This window comes from Xyrauchen texanus, chromosome 28 (genome assembly GCF_025860055.1).
Source record: "Xyrauchen texanus isolate HMW12.3.18 chromosome 28, RBS_HiC_50CHRs, whole genome shotgun sequence".
Classification (NCBI taxonomy): Eukaryota; Metazoa; Chordata; class Actinopteri; order Cypriniformes; family Catostomidae; genus Xyrauchen; species Xyrauchen texanus.
In genome coordinates, this window is record NC_068303.1 from 36,521,161 (window position 1) to 36,529,361 (window position 8,201).

The following is an 8,201-nucleotide window of genomic DNA, read 5'->3' on the forward strand; positions in this document are numbered from 1 at the left end:
CCTGGAAGACTCGAGTGACTTGAGGAGCGGAGCCCTGGGACGCTCGAGAGGTGGAGCCCTGGAAGGCTTGAGAGGCGGAGCCCTGGGAGGCTCGGGAGGAGGAGCCCTGGAAGACTCGAGAGACTTGGGAGGCGGAGCTCTGGAAGGCTCGGGAGGAGGAGCCCTGGAAGACTCAAGAGACTTGAGAGGCGTAGCCCTGGGAGGCTCGAGAGGAGGAGCCCTGGGAGGCTCGAGAGACTTGAGAGGCGGAGCCCTGGGAGGCTCGGGAGGAGGAGCCCTGGAAGACTTGAGAGACTTGGGAGGCGGAGCCCTGGGAGGCTCGAGAGACTTGAGAGGTGGAGCCCTGGGAGGCTCGAGAGACTTGAGAGGCGGAGCCCTGGGAGGCTCGAGAGGAGGATCCCTGGGAGGCTCGAGAGACTTGAGAGGTGGAGGCTCTTAGGCGGTCATGGCTACTGGCGCTGGCTCTTGGACAGTCATGGCTACTGGCGCTGGGACGGTCAAGGCAACAGGCGCTGGCACTGGGACGGTCAAGGCCACAGGCGTTGGCTCTGAGACGGTCATGGCTACTGGCACCGAGACGGTCAAGACCACTGGCGCTGGCTCAGGGGAGGTCGAGGCTACAGGCGCTGGCTCAGGGGAGGTCGAGGCTACAGGCGCTGGCTCACTGACGGCTGAGGCTACAGGCACTGGCTCAGGGGAGGTCAAGGCTACAGGCGCTGGCTCAGGGGAGGTCGAGGCTACAGGCGCTGGCTCAGGGGAGGTCGAGGCTACAGGTGCTGGCTCACTGACGGCTGAGGCAACAGGCGCTGGCTCACTGACGGCTGAGGGGACAGGCGCTGGCTCACTGACGGCTGAGGGGACAGGCGCTGGATCACTGACCGTGGCTGACGAGGGCTCTGGCTCGCTGACCATGGCTGACAAGGGCTCTGGCTCTCTGACCGTGGCTGACGAGGGCTCTGGCTTGCTCACAGTGACAGGCATGGGCTCTGGCTCGCTCACAGTGACAGGCATGGGCTCTGGCTCGCTCACAGTGACAGGCGTGGGCTCTGGCTCACAGACCGGGGCAGGCGTGGGCTCTGGCTCGCAGACCGGGGCAGGCGTGGGCCGGGAGGCGGAAGCCCGTCTTCTCTTCCTCCTCCGGGCAGACGAAGTGGACCGTGCAGGCTCATGGGAAACGACTGGTGTGGGGGTTTGCTCGCTGATAGGTGGGGCAGGCGTAATGGGAAGAGCCATGGGCGAGTGGGAAGTCCCCACTGCGGGAGGTGAGGTTGGGTCCTCCTCTGCCACGCCCACAGTGAGTGGCGAGCCGCTGACCAGCAACGTCTCTTCCACGATTTCCTGCAGAGTCCTGCCGTGCGTCGCCGGTGGCAACCGATCTCTCAGCGACACGTTCAAATTGCCCCTGAAGAAGACCACCAGGGCTGAATCCGGGAAGTCCGAGACGTATGCCAGTTCGAGGAAGTCCAGGATGTGGTCTTCAACCGGTCGCTTCCCTTGCTTCAAGCAAAGCAGCTGGTAGTTGGCCTGCTGGACCGCTGGATCCATTGTGGGTCGATCGTTCTGTCACGAATGGTGTGGAAGCAGGACAAGACAGACGAGAGGTGCGGATCCAAACGCGGTTTTATTAAATAATAAGAGGAACACAAAACACTGGAAAAAAAATAAACGGTCCACGATAGGAAAAGTAACTCAAACACAAACTAACACACGGGTGAAAAGAACACTAACACTGGAACAAATTAAAGGTCCACGATGGGAAAATGAAATCAACACACGAACACGAAACATCCACGAACGATCAAACATGGGAACAAGAGCAGGCATAAAACATTGGAAACATGGAACATCACATACAACGATCGACAGTAACTAAACAAAGAACCAGGGTTTAAATACACAGACACAATGAAGACTGAACGAGACGCAGGTGAGAACAATGATGAGTGCAGGCAGTGAGGGAGGCCGGGAATTGTAGTTTTTAGACAAGGACAGTGAAACACGGGGCGGACAACAAGGAAAACGTGACATGGAGCATGATCAGTGACGAGTGATACAGAAAACACGGGGCAGACAACACGGGAACGTAACACTAATGATCTGAGTGATCTGTTGGGTTTATATTCAGTGAGCATATCTGCAATATATTGAGGTCCTAGCCCATTGAGTGAACTATATATCAGTAATAATACTTTAAAATCAATCCTAAATGTAACTGGGAGCCAGTGTTAAGACCTGAGGACTGGTGTGATATGTTCATATTTTCTGGTTCTGCTCAGAATCCTGGCAGCAGCGTTCTGTATGAGCTGCAACTGTCTTATGGTCTTTTTGGGAAGGCCAGTGAGGAGTCCATTACAATAATCCACCCTGCTGATGATGAAAGCATGCACAAGTTTCTCTAGGTCTTGACTGGAAACAAAGCATCTAATTCTTGCAATATTTTTCAGATGATAGTCTGCTGATTTAGTTATTGCTTTGACAGGACTACTGAAACTGAGGTCTGACTCTAGAGACACACCAAGATTCCTGACTTGATTTTTAGTTGTTTGACCCCTAGTGTCAAGGTATGCATTCACCTTGAGAACTTCATCTTTGTTTCCAAACACAATGACTTCAGTTTTGTCTTTGTTTAACTGAAGAAAGTTTTGGCACATCCAACTGTTTAATTCATCAATGCATTGGCACAGGGAGTCAATGGGGCTGTAATCGTTAGGTGATAGGGCTAAGTAGATCTGTGTGTCGTCTGCATAGCTGTGGTGAGCAATTTGGTTCTTTTTCATTATTTGGCTCATTGGGAGCATATACAGGTTGAACAGGAGTGGCGCAAGAATTGAGCCTTGAGGGACTCCGCATGTCATGGACGTCCACTCAGACTTATGGTCTCCTATACTCACAAATAACCTCTCCCTTCTAAGTATGACCTGAACCATTTTAGGACCATCCCAGAAAGCCCCACCCAGTTTTCCAGCCTGTCAAGAAGTATGTTGTGATCAACAGTGTCAAATGCAGCACTGAGGTCGAGTAGTACCAGTACTGATAATTTGCCTGTATCAGTATTTAAGCGAATATCGTTTATTATCTTAATGAGTTCTGTGCTCATATGCTGTCTCTGTGCTGTGATGCGATCGGAAACCAGATTGAAAATTGTCAAAGTATCCATTTGAGTTCAAGAATTTGTTCAGCTGATTGAAGACATTTTTCAATGATCTTGCCTATGAAAGGAAGATTTGAGATCGGTCTATAGTTGCTTAATATGGTCTTATCCAGATTGCTCTTTTTCAAGAGGGGCTTGACAACTGCAGTTTTCAGGGAGTTTGGAAAACTCCCAGAGAGAAGAAGAGTTTATCACTTCTAGGAGATCTGCTTCTAAACAGTTGAACACACTTTTGAAAAAAGATGTGGGAAGTGCATCAAGGGCGCAAGTTGATGTTTTAAGGTGCTGTACGGTTTCTTCCAAAATGTTGCCATCAATTTCTTTGAAATCAGACATAGTATCTTCTTTCTCAGGTTGTGGTTTGATTTGTCTGACCCCAGCACAACTCAAGGATGTGCTGATCACCTTTCTGATATTATTGATTTTTTCAGAGAAGAAAGAAGAAAAGGGTTCATAGCTCCAATACCATCATTAAGTTTGCTGTCAGCGCCTCTCTAGCAGACATATGTAGAGCCGCGGGCTGGGCAACACCTAACACCTTTGCAAGGTTCTATAACCTCAGGGTTGAGCCAGTTTCATCCCTTGTGTTATCAGGTGACACAAACAGGTAAGTTCGGGTCAGCTGGCCGGGTGTATCGCTTGTGCAAAGCACCTTTCCCCTCCCTTGAGGTGAACACGTGCACTCTTTCCCCAGTTTCGTTTGCAAGAAGTGTGAACCCTGGACGTTCTTCCTCCCTAGCCTAGCGGCCGTCGAGTCTTCGGAGAGGATCGCTGCCACCCCAGTACGGGCGTCACCAGGCCCCCGTACTGAGGTAAGTGCTCCACATGTGCTGGTTGTACCCCTAGGCAACCCCGTGTGATGTATATTCCGCAAAATGGTTTCCCTGCCGGTAAACCGCTTCTTCCTTGGGCAGAGGGCCCTCTGTCCTTGGTCGCCGTGTTTGTAGTAACTCCTCCCCCCTTGGGTAAGATCTACCACAACGCCGCTCTGCACGATGTGCTTCCGCACCTAACCGGTAAAGACCGTGTGTTGACCAGTCTGCGTAACTCGGTTCAACTCTTGTGGCGTATTCCATTGGGACCCCAAGTGTCAACTCATCGACACAACGTTGAGTGAGTGACAGATAGGGAATGTCTCGGTTACTGACGTAACCCCGCTGAAATGGCTGGGTCTTTGGCTCGGCTCCTTAGTGCGATACCTGATGTGTGTTTGCAGCGTCACTCCTTTTAAACCCGTATGTCCAGGGGAGTGGCATGCAAATTCCACACGCCAATTTCCATTTCCTGGGCTCCACAGGAGCGACCCCTAGTGTCAACTCATCGACACAACATCTCGTTCCCTCCATCAGGGAACTGAGGTTATGTCAGTAACCGAGACGTTTTTGTCTTAAACAGAAGCGATGAGCGACATTCTACATTGATCGCTTGTAACTCCATCCACTATGAAGTAACGCCGGTCCATAAACTTAAAATAAAAATAAGGCTGGGCATAGAAATGCATCAATTCTTTGACTGCAAACTCTTCTCACCAAACCTTATTGAATGCTTTCATAACAATCATGAGTCTCATGGAATAATTTATTAGACTTCTGAATAATATGTTTGTGTTCTTTTGTAGCTTAAAGATTTAGTACCCATAAACTGCAATTGTATGACATAACTTAGCACAATTTTTTTTCACAATTTCTCCCTTTATGTTAAGAAAAAGAAAGAAAGTCATATAGAGTTATAACAACACATGGGTGAGTAAACAATGACTGAACTTAAATGTTTGGTGAACTATCCCTTTCTTTCATCTGGGCCCAGGCCCACACCGAATCTGTGCAGATTTTCTCAGAATTGGAACGGCCAGTGGCATAACTACAGACAGTGGAGGGTGTGCAGCTGCAGGGGGGCCAGGGAGGACCAAACATGTCGATTTGGATGGAGACGAGAGAGGCATTTTATAGGTTATTCAAATACATCAGTCTTTTTTATTGTACAATGAGTAACACAATTTGTTCACAGACGTTTCCTGTATTAAAAGTAAGTGTTGGATAGGAGGTTAGCAAAAATGTGGTGCCTGTATTGTATTGATTTGAAATTGTGTTTGTTGATTGGTTGGTTTGTATATTAATGAAAATCAGGTGCAGGGGACCGCTTCATGCCTGCCAGTGCCTGCATCGCCAGTCTGCGTAACTCGCTCGGTTCAACTCTTGTGGCGTATTCCATTGGGACCTCAAGTGTCAACTCATCGACACAACGTTGAGTGAGTGACAGATAGGGAATGTCTCGGTTACTGACGTAACCCGCTGAAATGGCTGGGTCTTTGGCTCGGCTCCTTAGTGCGATACCTGATGTGTGTTTGCAGCGTCACTCCTTTTAAACCCGTATGTCCAGGGGAGTGGCATGCAAATTCCACAAGCCAATTTCCATTGGTCTTTTCTCAAGATCAGAGATGTCTGGGCTCCACAGGAGCGACCCCTAGTGTCAACTCATCGACACAACATCTCGTTCCCTCCATCAGGGAACTGAGGTTATGTCAGTAACCGAGACGTTTTTGTCTTAAACAGAAGCGATGAGCGACATTCTACATTGATCGCTTGTAACTCCATCCACTATGAAGTAACGCCGGTCCATAAACTTAAAATAAAAATAAGGCTGGGCATAGAAATGCATCAATTCTTTGACTGCAAACTCTTCTTACCAAACCTTATTGTATGCTTTCATAACAATCATGAGTCTCATGGAATAATTTATTAGACTTCTGAATAATATGTTTGTGTTCTTTTGTAGCTTAAAGATTTAGTACCCATAAACTGCAATTGTATGACATAACTTAGCACAAATTTTTTTTCACAATTTCTCCCTTTATGTTAAGAAAAAGAAAGAAAGTCATATAGAGTTATAACAACACATGGGTGAGTAAACAATGACTGAACTTAAATGTTTGGTGAACTATCCCTTTCTTTCATCTGGGCCCAGGCCCACACCGAATCTGTGCAGATTTTCTCAGAATTGGAACGGCCAGTGGCGTAACTACAGACAGTGGAGTGTGTGCAGCTGCAGGGGGGCCAGGGAGGACCAAACATGTCGATTTGGATGGAGACGAGAGAGGCGTTTTATAGGTTATTCAAATACATCAGTCTTTTTTATTGTACAATGAGTAACACAATTTGTTCACAGACGTTTCCTGTATTAAAAGTAAGTGTTGGATAGGAGGTTAGCAAAAATGTGGTGCCTGTATTTTATTGATTTGAAATTGTGTTTGTTGATTGGTTGGTTTGTATATTAATGAAAATCAGGTGCAGGGGACCGCTTCATGCCTGCCAGTGCCTGCATCGCCAGTCTGCGTAACTCGCTCGGTTCAACTCTTGTGGCGTATTCCATTGGGACCCCAAGTGTCAACTCATCGACACAACGTTGAGTGAGTGACAGATAGGGAATGTCTCGGTTACTGACGTAACCCCGCTGAAATGGCTGGGTCTTTGGCTCGGCTCCTTAGTGCGATACCTGATGTGTGTTTGCAGCGTCACTCCTTTTAAACCCGTATGTCTGGGGGAGTGGCATGCAAATTCCACATGCCAATTTCCATTGGCCTTTTCTCAAGATCAGAGATGTCTGGGCTCCACAGGAGCGACCCCTAGTGTCAACTCATCGACACAACATCTCGTTCCCTCCATCAGGGAACTGAGGTTATGTCAGTAACCGAGACGTTTTTGTCTTAAACAGAAGCGATGAGCGACATTCTACATTGATCGCTTGTAACTCCATCCACTATGAAGTAACGCTGGTCCATAAACTTAAAATAAAAATAAGGCTGGGCATAGAAATGCATCAATTCTTTGATTGCAAACTCTTCTCACCAAACCTTATTGTATGCTTTCATAACAATCATGAGTCTCATGGAATAATTTATTAGACTTCTGAATAATATGTTTGTGTTCTTTTGTAGCTTAAAGATTTAGTACCCATAAACTGCAATTGTATGACATAACTTAGCACAAATTTATTTCACAATTTCTCCCTTTATGTTAAGAAAAAGAAAGAAAGTCATATAGAGTTATAACAACACATGGGTGAGTAAACAATGACTGAACTTAAATGTTTGGTGAACTATCCCTTTCTTTCATCTGGGCCCAGGCCCACACCGAATCTGTGCAGATTTTCTAAGAATTGGAACGGCCAGTGGTGTAACTACAGACAGTGGAGGGTGTGCAGCTGCAGGGGGGCCAGGGAGGACCAAACATGTCGATTTGGATGGAGACGAGAGAGGCGTTTTATAGGTTATTCAAATACATCAGTCTTTTTTATTGTACAATGAGTAACACAATTTGTTCACAGACGTTTCCTGTATTAAAAGTAAGTGTTGGATAGGAGGTTAGCAAAAATGTGGTGCCTGTATTGTATTGATTTGAAATTGTGTTTGTTGATTGGTTGGTTTGTATATTAATGAAAATAAAATTTTTGGATGAGGCAAGTGCGATTTCTTCATGTCGTACAAATTGCCAGTAGACGGTGTTGTTTTTTGAAGCATTAAATTGGACATGAGTAAGTGCAGTGTGAATCATCTATATTTTTGGAAGTATTCCTGGAAGAGAGAAACTTTTTGTCAATTTTAAATGCGTACATCTGCTTAAAGGGAATTTTGTCAATGTTGTCAATGAACACTATAATAAAGATGGATTTAAAGCTAATAGTCACATAAAATAAGACAATTAAAAGCCACAAAACTTAAATCTGTTCCACAGATTCTGTTCCAAATCAGCCTAGAAATAGAGCCGTATAATGACTCCTTACATCTGGATTGACTGATGCTTTTTGGCACTGCAATGCAAATTCCTGTCACCCATTTATCTGAACAGCCAGCAAGAGCCATAGATCAGCAAGATGCGTATGTCATCAAGATCCGATGCCTGTTGATTGCTCTGTTTTGCTATTTGTTTGGCCTTAACCAGGAACATCCAGGGGACTAATGACTGATCTCCATCTGCTTTTACATATTTGTGGAAATCTGTTTTTGGTTAGAAGATCCAAGCTTAAGTAGTGAGCAGAGTTCCATTTTGTGTTT